This window comes from Suncus etruscus, chromosome 9, assembly GCF_024139225.1.
Source record: "Suncus etruscus isolate mSunEtr1 chromosome 9, mSunEtr1.pri.cur, whole genome shotgun sequence".
In the NCBI taxonomy this organism is placed as follows: Eukaryota; Metazoa; Chordata; class Mammalia; order Eulipotyphla; family Soricidae; genus Suncus; species Suncus etruscus.
This window is the reverse complement of record NC_064856.1, coordinates 95493529-95517386: the sequence shown is the minus strand read 5'-3', so window position 1 is coordinate 95517386 and position 23858 is coordinate 95493529. Positions and strand designations below refer to the sequence as shown.

Genomic DNA, 23858 nt, shown 5'->3' with positions numbered 1-23858 from the left:
TCTTCATCTTTCCCCAGTTGTATCTGGCTGAGCCATATTATATGTATACACTTGTAATTGCATGAAATCCCTTCCAGAAGCAAATGAGTCAAATGGGCTGATGATATTTTAAAGGTATTTGAAAGGTATTTGACACATAAAAATCCACAGATGCCTGTATCAAGCACGATGACTGTTTTTTTTCTAAATTGTCAAAAGATAAGGTTTTTGCATTATTTTAGGAGGACTCTTCCATTCCCCGCCCCACCCTCCCCCCAATAGATCGCCCATCTGGCCAAGGTTAAATGGTAATAGTGGACATTCTTCTTTCCAAGAACTTAAGGCCAAACTAACAGAATACTCAACTAGCAGATCATTAAGGCATTCTAAAGAGATTGCTTTGATGCTTTCATAAGGACATTGTTAAATCATGGGACACTTTTGTTTAACCCCTGCAGCTAAAAGTAGTGAATTTAACTAATCTACAGAACCAATTTTCTTTTTTACACCAATTGAAATTTCAGAGTTGAAAAGGGAAAGTACAAGAACATGCAATTTGGACAGCTGATTGCATTGTACTTTCTGTTTGATAGTCTTTTCTCTTGAACCCTAGTTTATTTTTAAGGAAAAGATTCGCTTTTTCTATCAGTCTGCACATTTATAATTAACAGTTTTTAGGGACAGAAACCATTTGCATTTTGATTTGTGTAATCTTTGTTAATTGTGTGGAAATTAGGAAGAAAACATTATAGTGAGTAAGGATAATGATCTCTTTCCCAGTTGTGTTTTGTTTGTTTGTTTGGTTTGTTTTGTTTTTAAGAACATATCCTGAAATGTTACTTATAAATCTGGAACGCTTCATTCCCAGGAATTGTAGTTTACCAAATAGCTTCAAGGCACACCATTGCTGCGTATCCTTAGGTGTACCAAACCAGGAACAAAAGACAAACTTATAACAGTGCTGTCTGCCAGTGCTGTCTGAGGCCTTATTAACTTTCACTATGTGATGTTCACCCCCACATCGATTCCTTCTAAGTAGTCAAGTCTTTTTTTTCTAAAATATAAATCTAATTTTTGACTGTTCCAGAACTATCTAGATTAGAAGATAGCAAATGTATCCATTAAAAGTTAACGGGTTTCAGGGCTGGAGCAATAGCACAGCTGTAGTGCATTTGCCTTTATGCTGCTGACCCGGGACAGACCCATGTTCAATTCCCTGCATCCCATATGGTCCCCTGATCCTACCAGGAGCGATTTCTGAGCACAGAGCCAGGAGTAACCCCTGAGTGCTGCAAAAAAACAAAACCCAAAACCAAACAGAAACAGGTTTTATGAATTTACATGTCTAACTTATTTAGTCTATATTTTCATATTCCTCGCCTTAAGTTCACTTAATTGTTTGGTGCTGCTGCTGGTGGTGGTGGTGGTGACATTTTTGATGACAGGGAATCATTTGAACATGTCTTGTTGAAGTGTTCTTTAGGGGGTCACGAATACCTGTCTGCCAGATGTTGGATATTTGCAGAATGCTGGAGATCACACCCTTTATTGTGGCACTCAGCATGTGGAATAGTGACAGATTAAACTCACAGCCTCATCAACCCTCGTGCTTGTAAGGCAGGAGTAGGCATTTTATGGTTGAGTATATATATGACATGAAGACATGTCAACATATACCTAACCATAGTATAAGTATTCAACATAAAAACTTAGTTTTTATGTGTTTTGGGGTAGGGGAAGCCACACCCAGTGGTATTCAGGCATTGTGCTTTAGGAGTCATCCCTTAGAGGTACTTGGGTGTCCGTATGTGGTACTGTGGATTCAAACCATTGTCAGCAGACTGTAGCAGGACAAACCTTTTACTGTCTTTTCAGCCCCACACTTAGGTTTAAGGTTGGTACAGTACTATTCTTTAATAAAGTATTTCTCAAACTCTGAGGCACCATTGTCAAAATTTTATTCTACCACTGGCACTTTTATAAAATACAATAAGATGAATTACTAGAAAAATTAAGGAATTATATATTCCTTATATTCTGATTTGAAGTATTGGTAACTTATTAAGGCATAAATGTTTGTTGATTTTTTTTTTTATAAATTATGGGCTGGAATTTCCAGGAGACCAATGCTCTAGGGACAGATGTATCCAGTATTCCAGGCATTGTACGAAGTCTGTATGTGTTGACCTCATTTCACCTTCATATTTATTGTGAGGTAGATGTTATTGTCCCCATTTTTGAGGAAGTATATTAAGCTGAGGCTATATGGTTAATAGTGAGGGCCAAAATTCTATCCTGAGGACGTGATTTTCCTCTGGTGCATAAAGAAGATCACTGCAGCATTGAGATTGACTCAAGTTTAGGAAGTGAGAGAGAAGGGCCTGGACTAGGAACTTGAAAATCACCTGAACAGACGATGATCTAAAATGGAGCTTCTAGAACTGGGCGGAAGAGAAATTAAGGAAATCCTGACAGAAAACCTAGGAAGAGTCTGGGTAATGTGCAGTTAAATAAAAAAGTAAAATATGACAGCTGGGCCAGAGCAGTAGTGCAGTGGGTTGGGCATTTTGCCTTGCATGTGGTTGACCCGGGTTCAATCCCTGGCATCCTTAAGGACCTCTAGGAGTAATTCCCTAGTGCAGAGCCAGAAGTAACCCCTGAGCACTGCCAGCTGTGACCCCTCCCCCCCAAAGAAAAAAAAGAACGTCAAAAAGGTGCCAGAGAGATATTATAGCAGGAAGGACACTTGCTTTGCCCATGATTGACCTAGGTTTATTATCCAGTACTCCAAGTCCTGCCAGGAGTGATCTCTTGAGTACAAAGCCAGGAGTAGGCCCTGAGCCCTGAGCACTGCTGGGTATGTCCCAAAATAACAACGAAAGTGTGATGGGGGGGGCAGTGAGGTGGCGCTAGAGGTAAGGTGTCTGCCTTGCAAGCGCTAGCCAAGGAAGGACTGCGGTTCGATCCCCCAGCGTCCCATATGGTCCCCCCAAGGCAGGGGCAATTTCTGAGTGCTTAACCAGGAGTAACCCCTGAGCATCAAACGGGTATGGCCAAAAAAAAAACAAACAAACAAACAAAAAGAAAGTGTGATGGGTCCAGAAAAAAGTATAGTGGGTAGGGCATTGGTGTTGCAGCTGACCAAGGTTCCATCTCCAGCTTCATATATGGTCTTCCGAGCACCACCATGTGGGATTCCTGAGGGCCAGGAATAAGGTCTGAGCATTTTCAGGTATGGCCCCAAAACAACAACAACAACCAAGATAACAGAAGAATGTCAATGACCTGGGTAGTTTTTTGTTTTGTTTTGTTTTGTTTTGTTTTGTTTTGGTTGGGGGGACAAGATCTGGCAAGCACCGGTGTTCTGGGGCTTCTCCTAACAGTGCTCAGGTGTGACTTTGCTGAGGGATCACTAGGCCCATACTCTGGAATACTGAGGGGGCAGAGATTGAACCCAAGAACTCTTATGCAAAGTATATATGCTACTGCTACTAGGTGATTGGCAGAGGGTGACACTCTCAGTACTCAGGAGCTACTCCCTGAAATGTTCTGGGAGCTGTATAAGTACCAGGGATCTAGCTCATTCCCTATTGTATACAAAGTTTGTGCTCAGCAATTTCTCTAGCTCCCAGTTTAATTTTGTTTTTATTTATTTTTTTTGCGGGGGGGGGGGGCACACCTGGTGATGTTCAGGGGTTACTCCTGGCTCTGCACTCAGAAATCTCTCCTGTCTAGGGAGACCATACGGGACACCAGGGAATTGAACCATGGTTTGTCCTACGTTAGCGCATGCAAGGCAAACACCATACCACTTGCATCACCACTCCGGCCCTCCCTGTTTAATTTTTAATTAATTTTTTTTGTTTTTTTGTTTTTGGGCCACACCCGGTGACGCTCAGGGGTTACTCCTGGCTATGCGCTCAGAAGTCGCTCCTGGCTTGGGGGACCATATGGGACGCCGGGGGATCGAACCGAGGTCCGTCCTAGGCAAGCGCAGGCAAGGCAGGCACCTTACCTCCAGTGCCACCGCCCGGCCCCTTTAATTAATTTTTGAGGAAAGTTATAGATGATCACATAAGGGAGAATAGAAGGTGAAAGTAGAGATGACATGACCTATCGGGAGAACCTGTGGCCTGGTGAATGAGCATCTGAGAAGTAGAGTTTGTCAAGGTAACAGGAAGAGGCCATGAGTGAGAGGGAGTGCTTAATGGAAGTCATCGACCACAGGTTTTAGAGTGAACAGGAAGTCTTAATGGTTTCGTAGTTTGGAAGTACAAGACAAAGTGAAGGACCTTGGGTACTTGCTTCTGATTTTTATGCAGAAGGTTTTAAAAATCAGTTACACACATGAAGATTTTGGGTTTTTTATTTCTTTTTTAAATTTTATTTCTTTTAGTTTTTTTCCCTTTTTTATTTCTTATTTTTAAATTTTGGGGACCCCATGTTGCTCAGGACTCACTCCTGGTGTTGCAAAAAAAGGTTTTTATAGGGAGAATAAGCTGGATCAGATTATTAGCAAAAGAAAACAAAGACTATTTTCATTAATTTATTTTCTTATTGATATTGTTTTGCAGCTACACTCAACTATGCTCAGGGCTAACTCCTGGCCCTGTGTTAAAGGATCTCCCTTGCACTGTTAGGGTGAGGAGCATAAGTGGTGCTGAGATTAAACCCAGGTCAGACCTGCTGTACTTTCTCTCTGGCCTGAAGATACTATTTTAAGCTTAAGGTAAACATTTAGTGTTTCCTATATCTTTCATATCAATCAGTAAATTAAAATAGCCATAAAGCTCCCCTAGGCCAAACTCATGGCATCCAACGTTTTTACGCTATCAGAAAATTTAGTTAGCTAAAGACATTGCTTTTCTCTGGGAAAGAGTCAGAAAAGAAAATGGATCTCAGCCAAAATTATTTCATGAATTTAGAAATGAAAAACAATGCTTAGTACCAAGTGGGAGATGTTATGAAATCTAAGAGCTGGAAGTATCTTAGAAATCACAAGTTGTCAACAGTTGATTCATTGAGCACTTACTAATCACTAGCAAAACTGAAAACTGAAGTTACCACTTACTGGTATGGGCCTCCCATATATAAGGCCCTAAATGTGATCCCCTGCACTGAAATGAATTTATCAACAAAAACAATCCATTCTTACCTTCAAGGATCCTTTATCCAGAGTAGGGGTATGGACCAGTGCCAAGCACCACTGGGTATTTCTATCAGTTTCAGATGTATGTTCAGGTAGATGGGCCACAGGCAGACAACCAGAATCCTATATATCTGTCATGTCATGTAGCCACACCACATGATTTCACATACCTTATGTGGCTTGTGTTTGTTTCCCATCCCTGCTCTAGCAAGAAGAATGAATTTAAAAATTTCATGATAATTTAGTGATAAAAGAAAAAGGGAACTATAATTTTGTGAATGTCCATTTGGGTGAGAGGGAACATTGTTTATCATTTATTTATTTAGGTATAGCTCAGCGCTTTCTTCCTTCCTCACCAAAAGAAAAAGAAGAAAGAGGGAAAGCAAAAGGAAGTGAGAGGGGAAGGAAACAGTTTTGTGCAGAAGAGACTCAAGCATGCTTATTTATAGTAGGAGGGAAGAGTCAGTGAAGAGCGAGAATTGTTCACTGTCTGGTTACTTTTATTGCTCTAGAGCACCTAGCAACTCAGCCTCACAAATCAACTCATCGTGATTACTCCAGTTCACTGTGGCCAGTTGGTATAGTCAGAGGAAGGGGACAGTAAAATTAAATAAAGGGGAAAGAGAGGTCCAGATTTATATTTATTTTGACTTTTTGTTCTTCGTAAACTTTTGTGAACCAAGGCTCTGCAACACTGCCTTAGAAAACCCATTATTTCTAAGTGGAGGGAGTGAAAGACAGATGGTTAAATAACAGGTGGCAAAGGTCAAGGGAATATGGGTACATTAGTGGTGTTAAGGAAGGATAGGACTAAATATATAAACCACAGAGTCAACAACACTGAAATCATAAGACCCAAACTTTAACAACCAAACTCTAAAGGTTCCTGTTAAGTTGTGGGGAGGAACGGGATGGACTCTGGGGAAACTGGTGGAGGAGGCTGACTCTGCTGGTGGAATTGGTACAGAAACATTTTATGACTAAAACTCAACTATGAATAATTGTAAATCACAGCACTTTCAATTAAAATATTTTTTGGTGGTTGTTTTGTTTTTGGACCACACCCAGTGATGCTCAGGGGTTACTCCTGGCTATGTGCTCAGAAATTGCTCCTGGCTTGGGGGACCATGTGGGATGCTGGGGATCGAACCTAGGTCCATTCTGGGTCAGCCGCATGCAAGGCAAACATCCTACTGCTGTGCTATCGTTCTGGCCCCACAATTAAAATAATTTTTAAAAAATAACTTATTATGCTCGCTTCGGCAGCACATATACTAAAATCAGAACAATACAGAGAAGATTAGCATGGCCCCTGTGCAAGGATGACACGCAAATTCGTGAAGCGTTCCATATTTAAAAAAATGATAATAACGGGCCCGGAGAGATAGCACAGTGGCGTTTGCCTTGCAAGCAGCCGATCCAGGACCAAAGGTGGTTGGTTCGAATCCCGGTGTCCCATATGGTCCCCCGTGCCTGCCAAGAGCTGTTTCTGAGCAGACAGCCAGGAGTAACCCCTGAGCAAGGCTGGGTGTGGCGCAAAAACCAAAAAAAAAAAAAATGATAATAACTTATTATTTCTTTCAAAGCCAAGACAGTTGGTTTTACAAGTGAAGTGACTTTAAATATTATGAATTATCGGGCCCGGAGAGATAGCACAGTGGCGTTTGCCTTGCAAGCAGCCGATCCAGGACCAAAGGTGATTGGTTCGAATCCCGGTGTCCCATATGGTCCCCCATGCCTGCCAGGAGCTATTTCTGAGCAGACAGCCAGGAGAAAGCCCTGAGCACCGCCAGGTGTGGCCCAAAAACCAAAATATATATATATATAATGAATTATCAAAAGGTGATACCAAAAATGTATCCAAATTAAATTTGGATTTGAGTTGCCCATTCTACTATACCTAATAGTGGGGTAAAGCAGAAATGAATACAGGCATTATAATCAAAACACAAAGTTTGGGTACTGGTTTTACCAGTATGGAATTTAGACACATTTCCTTGAACTTCACTTTACTCTTAAATAACTATCATTTCAAATAATGTTATGTACTTGAAAGAAAAGCCTGTTCACTATAGTGTCGATTATATTTTCAGAGTATTGACTTTTAGAAGGAGTTGTGTGGTGGCTGGAGAGAACTTACAGAGCTGAATGGAGTGTGCATGTCCTGTCTGTGGGACCCCCAAATTCAGGCCCCTGCCCTTTATGGTCCCTCAGATACCACTGCTTAAGCAGCATCACATTGCTGGGCCTAAGCATTAAACCTTCTAGCTGGTGTCGCTGGTTGAGTCTCACCCAGACTAGTCCTAAGGTCCCCTAAACACTGCTTGGAGACCCTCGACAAATAGTTGTATATCTTGCTATGATACACTGCCTGGTCCCGAATGCCTTAGTCATTGGATTATTAAATCTTCGTTATTAATTTTTCTGGCAAGTGCTCAAGAGACTGCTTCAGGAGAGAAAGCTTTCCTTTTTATCTTTAAAAGATTATTAAATTCCATCAGCTGATTCCAAGTAGACATATTTCCCCTAATATCTTTTAATGATTTACTGTAAAGTGTCTAAATAAGTGTTTCTCAAGTATTTACCCAAAATTTCCTTTTGTTTTTGGAGTAGACACTGCTGCTCAGTGACTACTCCTGACATTGTGCTTAGGGTCTACCCCATGAAGATGCTCAGGGGACTGATTGTGGGCTTTACACACGCAACGCTTATGCCGTAACCCTTTGAGGAATCTCCCTGCCTCCATGTTTTAATTCTGAAAAGAAGCAGGAACAAATTTTTATTAGAATCAGAACATGTCAGGATATTGAATGCAAACACTCAAATCTGGAATGACTTACTGTAAAGTTGCCATAAAGCTATACTGTAAATTTCTTTCCCCAAATTATAGTGACTGATAGCTTATCTCACTTTCAAGGAAACATTGAGCACCTAATTTGAGGCCCAGAAAATGCAACTTTAGGGAAGAGTTACTTTTTTTTTTTTTGGTTTTTGGGTCACACCCGGCAGTGCTCAGGGGTCACTTCTGGCTGTCTGCTCAGAAATAGCTCCTGGCAGGCACGGGGGACCATATGGGACACCGGGATTCGAACCAATCACCATTGGTCCTGGATCGGCTGCTTGCAAGGCAAACGCCACTGTGCTATCTCTCCGGGCCCGGAAGAGTTACTTCAAATGAAATGATCCTAATTATCAGGGAACATCCATAGTAGAGCAAAAATTTCATGTAAAACATTTTTTTTTTTTTTTTTTTGTGGTTTTTGGGTCACACCCGGCAGTGCTCAGGGGTTATTCCTGGCTCCAGGCTCAGAAATTGCTCCTGGCAGGCACGGGGGACCATATGGGACGCCGGGATTCGAACCGATGACCTCCTGCATGCAAGGCAAACGCTTTACCTCCATGCTATCTCTCCGGCCCCCATGTAAAACATTTTACAATTAATGTGTAGTAAACGGTGGAAAGAGCATGAACTTGGGGGTGCAAAGACCTGAGTTAGAATCCATTCTCTTGGGGCCAGAGAGATAGCACAGTGGTAGGGTGTTTGCTTTGCATGCAGCTGACCCTGGCATGCGGCCAACCCGGGACGGGCCCAAGTTCAATTCCTGGCATCCCATACGGTTTCCCAAGCCTGCCAGGAGTAATCCCTGATCACTGCCATGTGGGCACCCTCCCCCAAAAAAGAATTCATTCTCTTTCTGTCTCTTATGAGCTTTAGAACCTCGAAAAGTCACTTAACTATTCTGTGCCTCTGTTTTTTTCTTCTGTATAATGGAATGCTAATAGTACCTATCTCATAGAATTGAGTTGAAGAGTGAATTATATAATATATAGCTAATGAGCTTCATAGTGCATCTGCCATATAGTTAATACAATATATTTATTTGTTGCTGCTCTAGTACCTAATATTTGTACATTTAATTATATAAGTCATGATACTATAACTTGTAGAGGAGTTTTACAGATAATTTTGACAGGCATTTTAAGGCAAGGTTCTTAGAAGAGATGAGGTATAATCAGACCTTTTAATTTATGGACAAATAGGAGAGAAAGAAAAATATTTGTAGTCTAGTCACTATTTTAAATAAAAATTTTAAAATGGGGGGCCGGAGAGGTGTCGCTAGTGGGAAGGCGTCTGTCTGCCTTGTCCGCACTAGCCTAGGACGGACAGCAGTTGATCCCCCGGTGTCCCATATGGGCCCCCAAACCAGGAGTGATTTCTTTTTATTTATTTATTTTGGTTTTTGGGTTGCACCCAGCAGCACTCAGGGGTTACTACTGGCTCTACGCTCAGAAATCGCTCCTGGCAGGCTTGGGGGACCATATGGGATGCCAGGATTTGAACCACCGTCCTTCTGCATGTGAGGCAAACGCCTTCCCTCCATGCTATTTCTCCGGCCCCATCAGGAGCAATTTCTGAGCGCAGTTTCTTACCCTCAGGAGTAGGGTCACCGTGTGTGGCCCAAAAGCAAAAAAAGAAAAAAAAAAAAACAATTTTAAATGGGAGTCATCTTGTTCAGTTTACTGAGCAGAGATGAGACCAATCTGACTGAAGAAACTGATTAAGATGAGAGAATGTCAGTAGAACATTGGCGAAATGAGATTGATCAGCACCTGTGAAAAAGTATTCACTTTCCCTTACTGTCAGGAAAATGCAAATAAAGACAATGAAATATCATTTTACACCAGTGAGAGTAGCATATATTTAAAAAGACTGGAAACAATCAGTGTTGGCATTGATGTAGTGAAAAAGGATCCCTCTTCCACTTTTGGTGGAAATGTCATCTGGTGTTTTCTCTGTGGAAAATAATACTTACCTCAAAAAAGTAAAAATAGGGGCCAGAACAAAATGGTAGGATGCTTGCCTTGCATACAGCTGACCCAGGTTCGATCTCCAGCACTCTATATGATCCCCTGAGCCCACCAGGAATAATTCCTGAGCACAGATCTAGGAGTAACTCCTGAGCATTGGTCCAAAAACCAACAAACAAAAGAAGAATAGGGGCGGGTGGGGGGGGAACAAAAGAAGAATAGATCTTTTTTATTACCCAGTATTTACACCTTTTAGCATCTACCCCCTCAAACACTAAAACAATGACTTTAAAGATATATATGCACATTTAAGTTTATTACAGTATAATATATACTATATAGTACATATGGCCTATGAATGGATAAGGAAGCTGTGGCATAGGTACACAACAGAATATAATTCTTGAAGAAAAGATGAAATCTTGCATTTTACTATCATATTAAGTAAAATAAGTCAGAGGGAGAAGGAACAGTGTCTGATGAGCTCATTCATCTGTGATATAGAAACACAGAGGAAAAGAACATACTTAGTTATGGAATACAAAACTCAAATTACCAAACAGTAGGGAGCTTGAGAGGAGCAGAAGAAAGAGTTGGACTAGAGGTGACATAGAGGCAGCAGTAGGTGCAGGGACTTTGTGCATGAACACCATAAATACATAATTGTTATCTAGACTATAATTAAATATGAATTACAGAAATTATTAGGCCGAAAATAGTTGGCATTTATGTTGTTTAAATTTAACAAAAGTATCAAGATCTGTTTACATAGAATAAACATACCCTTTATTATTTTAATTTCACAAATGAATAGATCGGAACTCAGGTTTTAGGATGTCTAATAGTGTCAGATTTTCATACACTAATTTTAGCCTCATTCTACCTTATCTTGCTGTTTCCTCTTTACTTGATCTATAGTTAGGTTTGTCAAACCAGCCAGTCTTGGTAGCCTCTTGCTCCATCTTCTGTCATATTTTTGTTTAGTTGGTTAGTTGGTTTAGACTGGGCTACATCTGCAGAGTTACTCCTGGCTCTGCATTCAAAATTACTCATGGTACTGCACAAGGGACCATATGGGATGCTGGGGATCAAACTTAGACCAACTATGTGTGAGGCAAGTGCCCCACTTATTGTAGTATAAGTCCAGCTCCGTGGGGTTTATTTGGGGGGTGCAATGGTGAGGTATATCCAGTGGTTGTCTGGGCTTATTCTTGGTTTTGTGCTCATTGATAATTTCCTTGCCATGCTTAGAGGACCAGATAGATGATTCCAGGCTTTCAAAACCAGAGCTGGCTGTATCCAAGGCAGTGCCTTACCCCATGTACTATCTCTGCAGACCCATAAATTTATCGTTTAAATTATGTGACTAAATCAAAATTCTGATGGATTTAATAATGCTATCTCTTTAACTTATTGCTAATGATAACATTAACTGCTAATGCTGTCAGTTTTTTTTGTTTTGTTTTTATTTGTTTGTTTTGGGGCCACACCTGGTGATGGTCAGGGGTTACCCCTGGCTATGCACTCAGAAATTGTTCCTGGCTTGGCAATGCCAGGGGATGCCAGGGGGATGGAACTGTGGTCCGTCCTAGGCTAGCGCGGGCAAGATAGGCACCTTACCGCTTTTGCCACCGCTCCGGCCCCAATGTCAGTTTATTTTTAACGTGAATAAAAGTAATAGTGAAATTATGATAAGTAATAGTTGCAAATATCTTCTGTAAAATGCTATTAGTTCCTTCCATTAGAGTTTGTTTGAGCTCCTTGAGTCGCCAGAGTCTGCCCCATCTCTTAAAACTTCAAACCTTTGGCTTGTCTCTGGATGAATGGTGGGTACACACTGAATCTAATGTTACTCTAGTCTAGAGGCATTCACATTGAGTTTGGATGGAAAAAAGTTCATTTTTTGTCTGTTTAGGGGGAGAAAGGTGTGTTGTGCTTAGGAGATAATCTTGAATTTAATTCTGTGCTACATCTAACTCTGTGTTTAGGTGCTTCTCTTAAATTTAACTCTGAGCTACTGCTCCTAGCAATGCTCAGAGTATTAAGTGTCAACAGTGGAATCTAGGCACCCAACATGCAGAATATGAACTCAACATCTCTTGGAGCCAGGAAGGCTTCTTCTTTGATTTGTCATTTTGGATTTCAGTATTTAAATATCTCTATAACAGGTAAATCGTCTGTAGAACTATATTTCAAGATAACTTTAAAGGTGAAAATTTAATGAAATACCTGATACTATATTAATAACTATTAATAACCTAATCTAGGCACTATTATTAGCTGTTTTAAAATTTCGTTTTAATTATTATTGTTGTTATTGTTATTAATGTGTGTGTGAGCTACACCATCTTGTGCAGGGTTTATTTCTGACTCTGTGCCCAGGGATCACTATGGTGGTAATCAAGGGACCATATGTGGTGCTGGGAATCAAACCAGGATGAACCATGTGCAAGGCAAGCACCATAATTATCCCCTTTTACTATCTGCAACTTGCTACTGTAATTTATTTCTTTAACATTTTTTATAGCAGTTGCTATTTTATTTTTAATTTTTTAAAATTTAACCAGTGTTTTGACATTTCTAGCTGAGATCTTTGAAAATACATATTGTTGGTGTGTATTAATTTCTATGTTGTTCCCTTTGAAGGAAATAATAAAAATATTCCCTTAAAAATGAGTATTAGTGATCTTAAAATATTTTTTGCACCATTTTAATTGTAGTCAAATTTAAGAGAGTCATTCAGGTTTAGTTATGGCCAGAGAGATAGAGCATTTGCGTTATTCTCAGGCGACCAGGTTCAGTCCCTGTCATGTATTTCCTCAAGTCTCCAGGAGTGATCCCTGAACACAGAACCAGGTAGTGTATAGGGTGAGGGGAGAGAAGGAGAAGTTCACTTACTATTACATTTTTTTTTTAAATTTGATCTTGGGCCACACCTTAAGGTGAACTACATAGAGCAGTGCTTAGGCCTGAATTTAGGTCTCCCACGACTAGGCAAGCACTCTGCCCTTGGAACTATCTTTCTGACCCCAAGAAGTTTTCCTATTGAGTGTGTGTTTTAAATAAGATATTTAGGGGCCAGAGAGATAGCTTGGAGGTAAGGCGTTTGCCTTGCATGCAGAAGGAGGGCGATTCTATTCCCGGCATCCCATATGGTCCCCCGAGCCTGCCAGGAGCGATTTCTGAGCATAGAGCCAGGAGAAACCCCTGGGCGCTGCCAGTGTGACCCAAAAAAACCAAAAATAAATAAAATAAAATGAGATGTTCATCCAAATGGAATAGATTGTATGTATGTAGTCTACTGTAGTGAACTAGACACAGTTGAAATCTCACTGATCCCACTAGATGGCGTTCATTCATTAAGTGATCACTTCATCCTCGAGCTTCTCAACACAACCTCATCTGGAGCAGAATGGGTTTTGACTCTAGATGCTGAGCCTAGAAGTATCCTCTGCTTCTTACTTATATAAACTGATATGTGGGGGTTGTTTGGAAAGACTTAGAAGATCAGAAGACTGAAAGCAAATTTATTCCAACTAAAAACGCTGTAAAAAGCTGCATTAGGTTATTGTTAGTATTAGCTTTGGCTTAGCCTTCACCCTAATTGTGTATCCATCTGAATGATTCTGAACATGTTTACTGCTCAGAGTTTTATGTCCTGAGCTGGAGAGATAGCATGGAGGTAAGGCATTTGCCTTGCATGCAGGAGGACGGTGGTTCAAATCCCGCCATCCCATATGGTCCCCAGTGCCTGCCAGGGGCGATTTCTGAGCATAGAGCCAGGAGTAACCCCTGAGCGCTGCCGGGTGTGACCCCCCAAAAAAACCCAAAAAATAAAATAAAAATAAAAAAAGAAACTAACATTACAGAGTTTATTGTCCTGTTATCATAATTTTTATTGAGGCTTCTGGAAATATTAGAATAGTTGAAAATGGGACCCAGACACTTCGTAGAAGCAAATAGATTATAACAGATTTAATTTTTAAACTGTTTGACCTTTATATAGAAAGTAGATTAACAATAACTTATTTTTGTTAGGTATTTTGATTTTTTTCATGATGATTGTGAAGTCAAAAGACTATTCCAGCTCTTTACTTTTCTGGTGTCTGAATTTGAATTTAGAAAATAAAACATAAAAGAAGACTTATGGGCCCGGAGAGATAGCACAGTGGTGTTTGCCTTGCAAGCGGCCGATCCAGGACCAAAGGTGGTTGGTTCAAATCCCAGTGTCCCATATGGTACCCCGTGCCTGTCAGGAGCTATTTCTGAGCAGATAGCCAGGAGTAACCCCTGAGCACTGCCGGGTGTGGCCCAAAAACCAAAAAAAAAAAATAAAATAAAAAAAATAAAAGAAGACTTATGTTATAGAGTAGTCCACTTTTCAAGTTAAAAATTGTACACTTTGACTGTCATTTGTAGGCATAAAAATAACCGGACTGTTTTGCTTACTGTTTATTTTTATTTTATTCATAAAATGTAGAAAATTTGGGATGGTTTTGTTTGTTTTTAGGCCACACCAAGCAGTGCTCAGGAATTACTCCTGGTGGTACTCAGGGGATCATATGGAATGTCGGGGATCAACCCTGGATGACCACTTATAAGGCAAACACTGTACCCCACTGTACCTGAGCCATAAATCGGGCTCCTGAGGTGGAGTGTTTTATTAACTAAATGATAAAAACATATTTTCATATGCAATAAAGGTTATACTACATTTTACTAGAAGTAATTTTTTTCCTTTATCAAATTGCTATAGGTAGAACAGAATTGTTTCAGAATTGATGAGACCATCCATCTTGAGCCACAGAAGCTTAATTGTGCTCCAAATATTATTATTTTATTCATTGCTCATGGAGAATAAGTGGTTGGTACTGATGACTCCTTTAATGTTTATTTAACTATTCCAAGATAAGACAGTTCAAATTTTTCAATTAAAAAAGATTGCTGATAGCTTCGTTGACTGGTGTGTAATAAGAGGCTAAGAATAATCAAGGCTCTTTTGCCAATAAAGTCCCAGTAAACTTTATTTTATTTGGGAATAGGGTTGGACCATATGCAGCAGTGCTCAGGACTTACTTATGGCTTTGTGCTTAGGGATCATTCCTGGCAGGGTCCAGGGAACCCTCTGGTGCTCAAAAATTTAAGTGCAGTCAGCCACTTTCAAGGCAGGCACTTTATACTGTCTTACCTCTGTGTCCCACAATAAACTATCTTATAATTCAGTACATGCAGATCTGAATATTTGGTACCTATTGATCAAATAAATATATGAAGGTTTTGCTTTTTTAAAACATTTAGAAAGCCTTAGTTAAAAGAAGAAAACATAAGCAATCAAAGAGCAATATTGTGACTAATGTTTTTCTAGTAACTAAAGAAATCCACTTTTTCTCATACTATATGCACATGTTTGTACTTAATGTTTTCATACAAGCCTATAGTAAAATTAAATTTTATAATTTCGTTTTTCATATATAGAGGTGGTTTTGATGACAGAGAAATACTATTGTGAAGGGGAAAGCAAACATTGTAGCACTTTAGCTTATCAACTTATTCTCCTGTGTTTCTTCTCTGACTAGACAGAAGAGGAAAGAATTTTGAGTGTATGGGTATATGAATGCAGTGAATGTGAAATTGGGGGAGAGATTTGTCTTTCTGAGAGACATGAATTCTTTTACAAACAGACCTCTGGGTGATAAGTTCCTTAGTCTTTAGGAGACAGTTTAATGGAATCCTATCCATTCCTGGCAGGATACAGCACTTGCCCACAGTAAAATTTAAGTACTCTAACAAAAAAATACTTGTGAGTTGTGCCAACTAGTATGAAGGAAAATGAGTTTCTTTTGGGTAAGAGGTCAAATATGCTTGGTTCTTTAAAATTATTGTGTTGAAGAAAAGGACAAAGGATGTTGTGTTATAGCCACTGATCAGATATTTTAGTTCATGAAATATCATCACTTAATGTCTGAACATAGATTTTAGATTTTAGATCTGACAACAGACTTCTCTGTTCCTTCCACCTCCCTCACTCATCCCCCCAATTGTCCTTCCTTCCTCCCTCCCTTCCCTCCCTCCCTTCCTCTCCCTTCCCTCCCTTCCTCTCTCCCTTTCTCCCTCCCTTCCCTCCCTCCCTTCTTCCCTCCCTTCCTCCCTCCCTCCCTCCCTTCCTCCCTCCCTTCCTCTGTCCCTCCATCCCTCCCTCCCTTCCTCCTTCCCGTTCTCCCTCCCTCCCTCCCTTCGTCCCTCCCTTCGTCCCTCCCTTCCTCCCTCCCTCCCTCCCATCCTCCCTTTCTCCTTCCTTCCTTCCCTCCCTCCCTCCCTCTCTCCCTTCCTTCCTTCCTTCCTTCCTTCCTTCCTTCCTTCCTTCCTTCCTTCCTTCCTTCCTTCCTTCCTTCCTTCCTTCCTTCCTTCCTTCCTTCCTTCCTTCCTTCCTTCCTTCCTTCCTTCCTTTTCTTCTGTCTTTCTTTTCTTCTCTTAATCTCTTAATTTCTTTGGGAGGGTATACTCATCACTGTTTAAGACTTACTCACCTCTTACTTCTTTTTGTTTGCTTGCTTTTTGGGTTATACCCAGTGATGCTTAGGATTGGCTCCTGGCTCTGCACTCAGGAGTCACTCCTGGTGAGCTCAGGGGGGTCATATGGGATGTTAGGTATCGAACCTGGATTGGCTGCGTGGAAGACAAGTCCTCTTCCCACTATACTATCACTATGCACACCTCTTTTGTGTGTGTGTGTGTGTGTGTGTGTGTGTGTGTGTGTGTGTGTGTGTGTGTGTTTTGGGGGTCACATCCGGCAATGCTCAGGGATTACTCCTGGCTCTATGCTCAGAAATCGCTCCTGGCAGGTTCAGGGGACCATATGGGATGCTGGGAATTGAACCACCTTTAGTCATGGGTTGTCCGCGTGCAAAGCAAATATCCTATTGCTGTGCTATCTCTCTGGCCCCTCTTTTTTGTTTTGTTTTGGGGCCACACCCATTGACACTCAGGGGTTACTCCTGGCTATGCACTCAGAAATCGCTCCTGGCTTGAGTGGACCATATGGGACACAGGGGGATTGACCAAGGTCTGTCTTAGGCTAATGCCACCACTCTGCCCCCCCTTTATTTTTAATTTTTTTGTTTTTTTTTGGGGGGGGGTCACACCCAGCAGTGCTCAGGGGTTACTCCTGGCTTTGTGCTCAGAAATCGCTCCTGGCAGGCTCGGGGAACCATAAGGGATGCCAAGATTCAAACCGCTGTCCTTCTGCATGCAAGGCAAACAATGCCTTACCTCCGTGCTATCTCTCTGACCCCCCTCTTATTTTTTAACCATTAAAAGTTAAGTCCTTTTTCTTTGGTCCAAAGTATGGGGAAGGGGTGTTGTTAGGTTTTTGTTTTTTTTTTCTGTACCCAAGGCCATAACATCTTAGATTGAATCAGTTTGTTGTGCAACAACCCCCATCCATGATGTCAGCCTCTGTCTGAAAACACTGTTGTTAAGAGCACATTTGCATTAAATTATTTTGTTTTTATGAAGATGAATGGCTGGTGAAATTTCTTACTATTTTGCATTATTTGGTGATTTATGAGTAAGTAACATGAAATAAAAAAAGGAGAGCAAAGGACTTTAATCCTTAGTGTATCTTCTTAATTTTCTACTTTTTGATTCCATTACAAAAAAAATTTCCAACTCTATAATTTTGAAGCAGAGATTCTGAAATTACCACTTTTCTAAAAATATAACTTACAGCTGAAACTTAATATATCTAAGCATTTTAGTTCTGGGGATGATACATATTTTCATAAAGATGTATTTCCAAATGGAAATAGCACTGAGGCGTTTGAAATAGGGAACCTTTCCAAAACAGGCCTGTGGTTGCCTGGGTGAAGAATATTAGGTTGCAACACTCAAAAAGGAAATCCTGGCATAAGAAGCCATTGATGAAGGGCACTTCTCCAGAGTCTAAATAAGCTTTCTCCCCCCCACCCCTTAGGGCTTGTGTAGGCCTGTGTGTAAGGTCTGGCCCAGTACCTCTCAAATATTGCATGCTCCATAGTATGTTGAGCCATACTTATTCTTTCATCTTCATTTCTGTTCTACATTTTATATCATTCTTATTTTTAATCTTCTATAAGTACTAGTCATCTAGAATTACTGCCTTTTCTCTGCCCTTCATGAAAATGTCATCATAATAATGGGCAGCAGGGCGGTTTTATGGTGCTTTAAAATCAAGTTCATCAGCATTTTTAGACTATCAGTTTATTATTTAGTGGCATTATTAGTGCTAGGAATACTGAATATTTCATAACCCTAATTTTATAAAAGGTTTCTCTCTTTTTCTTTGAGCAGGAGTTAGGTGTAGATTGGTAACATATTTTCTAATAGGACACTTAAGACTGAGGAGAGACTTCATATAAGGAGGCCACAGTCAACATTAACATTAGTGGGGCAAAAGGAAAATCAGCAACCTAAACTTTTTCCAAGTACAGCCCTTTCAGAAAAAATTTTCATGTAAATATAATGGCTAATATACATTTTTTTCTAAACAAGAAACAGGTTTTTTAAATATAAATTATTTTATTTAAAGGCTGTATCACATAGTTGACTAGCTGATCTTACTACATTTGTTTCCCGATAAATAGGAGTGAAATTAATTATTTTAAAAGAAAAGAAATAAAAAGTACAAGAATATTTGTGAAAATTATTGCATCTCACAATGAGGTCATTAAGTCATTGTCAGTTGCCACTTGATCATTCTGTTACTTTCGTTTCTGTACATTAGGTTGGCTTCAAGCTTCAAGTACACATTGGTTTCAGAATTGGTGTCTTCCTGTGGGAATGACAGTATGAAAAAAAATTGGAGTTGTCCTGATCCAGGAATTCCAAGCACTATGCTTTTGTGGGGAGTATTCTCAGCTGACAGAGTTCCAGAAGTATGAGAACACAGGGGGAGGATGTCCATACTCACTCCAAAAAAATGTCCTATTGGGGGGGGGCCGGAGAGATAGCATGGAGGTAGGGTGTTTGCCTTGAATGTAGAAGGACGGTGGTTCGAATCCCGTCATCCCATATGGTCCCCTGAGCCTATCAGGAGCGATTTCTGAGCATAAAGCTAGGAGTAACCCCAGAGCGCTGCATGTGTGACCCAAAAACCAAAAACAGAAAAAAAAAAAGTCCTACTGGGTGCCTGAGTGATAACACAGTGGGTAAGGTGTTTGCCTTACATACAACATACATACAACTGACCTGAGTTTTGATCCTTGACATGCCATATAGTCCCCAAGCCTGCCAGGAGTGATTCCTGAGCGCACAGCCAGATGTGGCCCCCAAACAGAAACGTCCTGCTGATGTAAGCCCAAATGCCAGCATATCTGGTCAGACTTGGTCAGACATTGGTGTCTTGCAAGAGCCATAGATGAGTGGGGAAGCAGGTCATTCAGAAACAGTTTTTAAAAGAAAATAATCCTAGTACTATTTTTATGGTTTCCTATCTTATCTTTCTCAGAATAATTTAAATGAGTTATTCCATTTGAAGAAGAAAAGGTCACAAAAGAAAACTTACCTGGTGTTGCAAATTCCAAAATAGTTGAAATTTATAGTATTCAAGCTTTAGTAGAATTTCTGTAGCAGATACATGTTTATTAAATTATTTTACTTGTGTTCATTTAAAATTAGCAGGTGGCCCCCAAGTGATGCTCAAGTGCCTCTTTGGCAATGCTCAGGAAGTCATGTAATTCCAGGAATCATACAGGGTCTTGTGTAAGGTTTACATATACCCAAATCCCTGTCCTACTTCCTCAACCCCTTAGTGTGTTAATAGGCATTCACTGTGTTATATTTTTTCCATTGACTTATCATTCTTTAACAGTGCTATAGAACATATATACATACATTCTTCTATAACATGTATATAAGACTCACTGCATCCAATGTCAGATTTCCAAGGTAGTCCACCAAAAAGATTTCTTCAACCCAATCCTCCTCTGCTCCCTTTTTTCTCCAGTAACTATCACATAGTAGTTTCACCAAATTTACAAGTTAATTTTGTTATTATTTTGCCAAGTCATGTTAGTGATTTATATTCCCACTATGAGTAAAATAATAATTTACCATTTCACATAGCATAATTAGCCTTAATTAAGTCCTATTCAATTTTGTCTCAACTGGCATTATAATAAAAATTACTGTTGCTATTATTATTTTGGATTCAGGGCCACAACTGGCAGTGCTCAGTGGTGACCTCCTCTTGGATGAGTACTTGGATTTCACTCCTCCTGGTGCTTGGGGAGCAGTGAGAAACCATGCAGTGCTGGGGATTGAACCTGAGATTTCAGTATGCAAAGCATGCACTCCAGTCTGAGCTATCTCCCCAACCTCACAGTTTAATGTTTTTAATGGCATGATTATATTCTACTTGAAATAGCTTCTTTATCTAGTCATTTGTCTGTTTTGATTGATTCCATTTTCTACTGCACATAACTATAAATATAAATATAATGACTATGAAGGATATTTGCAAATATCCTATTATCCTTTCTAATTAATGTTTTCATATCATTTTGATAAATGTCTAGGATGATACTGATAAATCAGTATTTCCCTTTTTTTATGAAGTAGGGATTGGGGTTTGAACCCAGAGTTTCATGTATGCTAAGCATGTATTTCTGCCATTGGGCTACACATCCCTTGTTCAGTATTTTCATTTTATTTTTCACATTTGTGTAAAAGGCAGGTGTCCATTGTATTATCTCTCCAGCCCCAAAATGTCATGGTATTTTAATAGAATTAATTTAATTTGAGCTGTGTTTTAAGTAAAAGGGTGCATTGTTGAAAAGAATAGGAGTGGGGCTGGAGTGATAGTACAGAGGGTAAGGGTGCTTGCCTTGTATGTGACCAGCCAGGGTTCAATCTCCAGCATCCCATATTGTCCCCTGAGCAGCACCAGCAGTAATTCCTGAATGCAGAGCCAGGCTTAACCTGAGTACTCCCAAGTTTGACCTCAAAAGCCAAAATGAGAAAGGATAGGAGAAAGGAAAAGGACTTTCATTATTAGAAATGTAGAACTGGGGCCGGGTAGGTGGCGCTGGAGGTAAGGTGTCTGCCTTGCAAGCGCTAGCCAAGGAAGGACCGTAGTTCGATCCCCCGGCGTCCCATATGGTCCCCCCCCCCAAGCCAGGGGCGATTTCTGAGCACATAGCCAGGAGTAACCCCTGAGCGTCAAACGGGTGTGGCCCAAAAACCAAAAAAAAAAAAAAAAATGTAGAACTGGCTTTAAAACAAGGAACCTGAAAAACCTTGTAAAACTTGGAGTTAAGTGAGGGATGTAGGTGATGATTTCCAAACTCCTCCAGATGTGTGCATATATGTATGTGGCATTTGGCGAGGCTGGCTACATTGCTATGATCGATCTCTTAAGGTGAGGCACATGACCTGAATCTGTATCAGTGCCCTTATTAAATTTGGGTGTGAAGCATTTCTCTTTCCCACTGAACATACAGTTGAAGAGGGCCACATGTGAATCCCCATTCTAAAATAGTATTTTGAAAGCCAGACTTATTGGGGTTCTTCTCAAATAAACTGTAATTCATACACAAAAAGAAAATATGGTTGTTTATTCTTTTATTCCTGATGGCAAGTTAATAAATTTCTCAAGTTGTAGTAAAGTACAAGTTACAAATTTGGTCCTTTTTGAAACATTAGTCATTCCACAATTGCTTTGAGGACTAAGTACTCTAGTTATGAAGTCAAATATAGAAACAAATGGTAAGGATGGAGCAAGGGAACCAGTCAGTCAAAGGAGCTCAACTCGCCATTAAAACCCAGCCAGCATGCCAGATTGTAATGATTTAAATCACTAATGAAAGTCATGTTATTTGAGAGGAATTTTTTTCCAACATTAAGTGAGGTAGTAATTTTCCAGTAGTCAAATTTAATGAAAACATTTACTCATGCAAATTGGAGCTTTATTTTATATATTAGTTTTACTGTTTTATTTGTTTTTACTAAAAATAGTCACTCTTTTCCTTATATTTTCTCATGAAATCTTTCAAACCCACTTCTAGAAACGGAATCATTTTGCCATAAGTATTTTGTTTTCTCCCCCATCTAGTTTTTATGAAGTAGTGCTAACTCTGCCTTAATTTGATTTGGCATCCCTGCAATTGAACATTTGTAAGTATCTTGTATTATGGCCCATCTGGGTTGTCATAGAAACCAAAGACCTCCATCCTCTTTCCTCTAGTTAAAAATGGAATGCAAACAGGGCTTCAAAGTGACGTTTTTCTAGTACGAGTGACAGCCCTGTGAAGTGCAGAACAGAAAGGTTTCTTATTGGTTTTATTCTCCCATGGCCTATCGTACTAGTTAACTCTGATGCTCACAGCTTTTCTCTCGAAAATTTAGCAAGATATTAGTGACTCTTTTTTTTTTTTCTTTTTTAGTAGAAGCTTGAGGGGGGGCGAGAGAATGCCGTTAATCCTCTTCCTGCTCCTTTCTTGTACAGAAATGCAGTGTTCACTAGCTCTGTTTTTGTTTTCTTCCCCGTGTTATTAGCTGTTCTGTGGGAGCTGTGGGACATGTGGCAGAATCACTGATAAGTCACCGCAAGTGTGGTTTTCATTATTAGTCTCATTATTTAGTTCTCAGCTTAGGTGAATGTGGTTTCCTCTCTTTCGAGCCCACAGGCCCATTGATTAAGTACGTGACTGAAACGTACCAGAATAGAAATGTGTTAATGTGGCAATATCTTCCCGACTCATCACTGGATCTAATTCTAGAACATCATCGAGTCCATCGCCCTCACCTTTGGTGATCACAGAATCCTTGACTTTACCTCGATAGGCTTTCAGCCTTAACATTCTTTTCCTCTTTATCAGAACAGTATGTCTTCTGTGGTGTTTCTGCTTCTTAAACAATTATGTTAATAAGTTCCATTGCGGCATTATTTCAGTTGTGCCATCAAATTGTTTGTCTGAGGTTGGTGATTAGAATTTTTAAACTATTGTTAGGGCATTAATCAGTTTAGTCACAACTAGTGGTGCTCAGAGCTTAATCCTGCCTCTTCACTCAGGGATCACTCTTGGTGGGGCTTAGGGGTGCTGGATATCAAACCCAGGACAGCCTTGTTCCTGGCATATACCCAACCCACTGTACTATCATTCCGGCCCCTAAAGTATACAATTCTTATTTTAATATAGACTTGGACTATGAAGCAATAAAAAAACTGACATGTAATTTATATCCTAAAAGGAATGTTACAGGGCAGGGGTCCTCAAACTTTTTAAACAGGGGGCCAGTTCACTGTCACTCAGACCATTGGAGGGTCTGACTATAGTAAAAACAAAACTTATGAACGAATTCTTATGCACACTGCATATATCTTATTTTGCAATGAAGAAACAAAACAGATACAAATACAATATGTGGCCCCTGGGCCATAGTTTGAGGACCACTGTTCCAGGGGATTAAATTAAAATCATTAGAAAGTTGCAATGGAAGTTTAAAAGGTCAACTTTATATCTGTTAGGTTTTTTTTTTTTTAAATAGAACACTTAAGTCTTGAAATAATAACATCTTCAAATCTTCAGTTTGACTGTTAGCTAGTTTTTGGTAATTATACCAAGGAATGTACACAAAAGAACATTGTACAGAAAAGAATATTTGGTTTCACATATCAGTAATGGTTTTATTCAGCGGTGAATTCAAAGTTACTAATGTTGCCATACCTTGATCGAAAGAGAACCTATAACTCCCATGGTAAGGCTTATTGCTGTGATATCTAAAGGTAAGAGAGTAAATTTTCCAAATTTCCCCTTTTGGGGGGTGGTACAGTTGGTGACATTCTTGGTTCTGCACTCAGAAATTGCTCCTGGTAGGCTCAGGGGACCATATGGGATACCAGGGATTGAACCAGGGTCATCCCTGTGCAAGGAAAATGCCCTAC

General features: G+C 40.0%; 2 protein-coding genes and 1 non-coding gene across 3 annotated transcripts in view; all 3 read left to right on the top strand.

Annotated features, from left to right (window-relative positions):
- Positions 1–23858, top strand: part of PEX16 (peroxisomal biogenesis factor 16) — a 561216-nt gene that overhangs the window by 437694 nt on the left and 99664 nt on the right. The window lies entirely within an intron of this gene.
- The window catches only part of PHF21A (PHD finger protein 21A), a 252309-nt gene that overhangs the window by 147945 nt on the left and 80506 nt on the right, over positions 1–23858 (top strand). The gene's annotated exons all lie outside the window — the stretch shown is intronic.
- On the top strand, positions 6379–6485 carry LOC126019817 (U6 spliceosomal RNA). Its single transcript, XR_007499438.1, has one exon. It is a non-coding gene; the product is annotated as a U6 spliceosomal RNA (small nuclear RNA).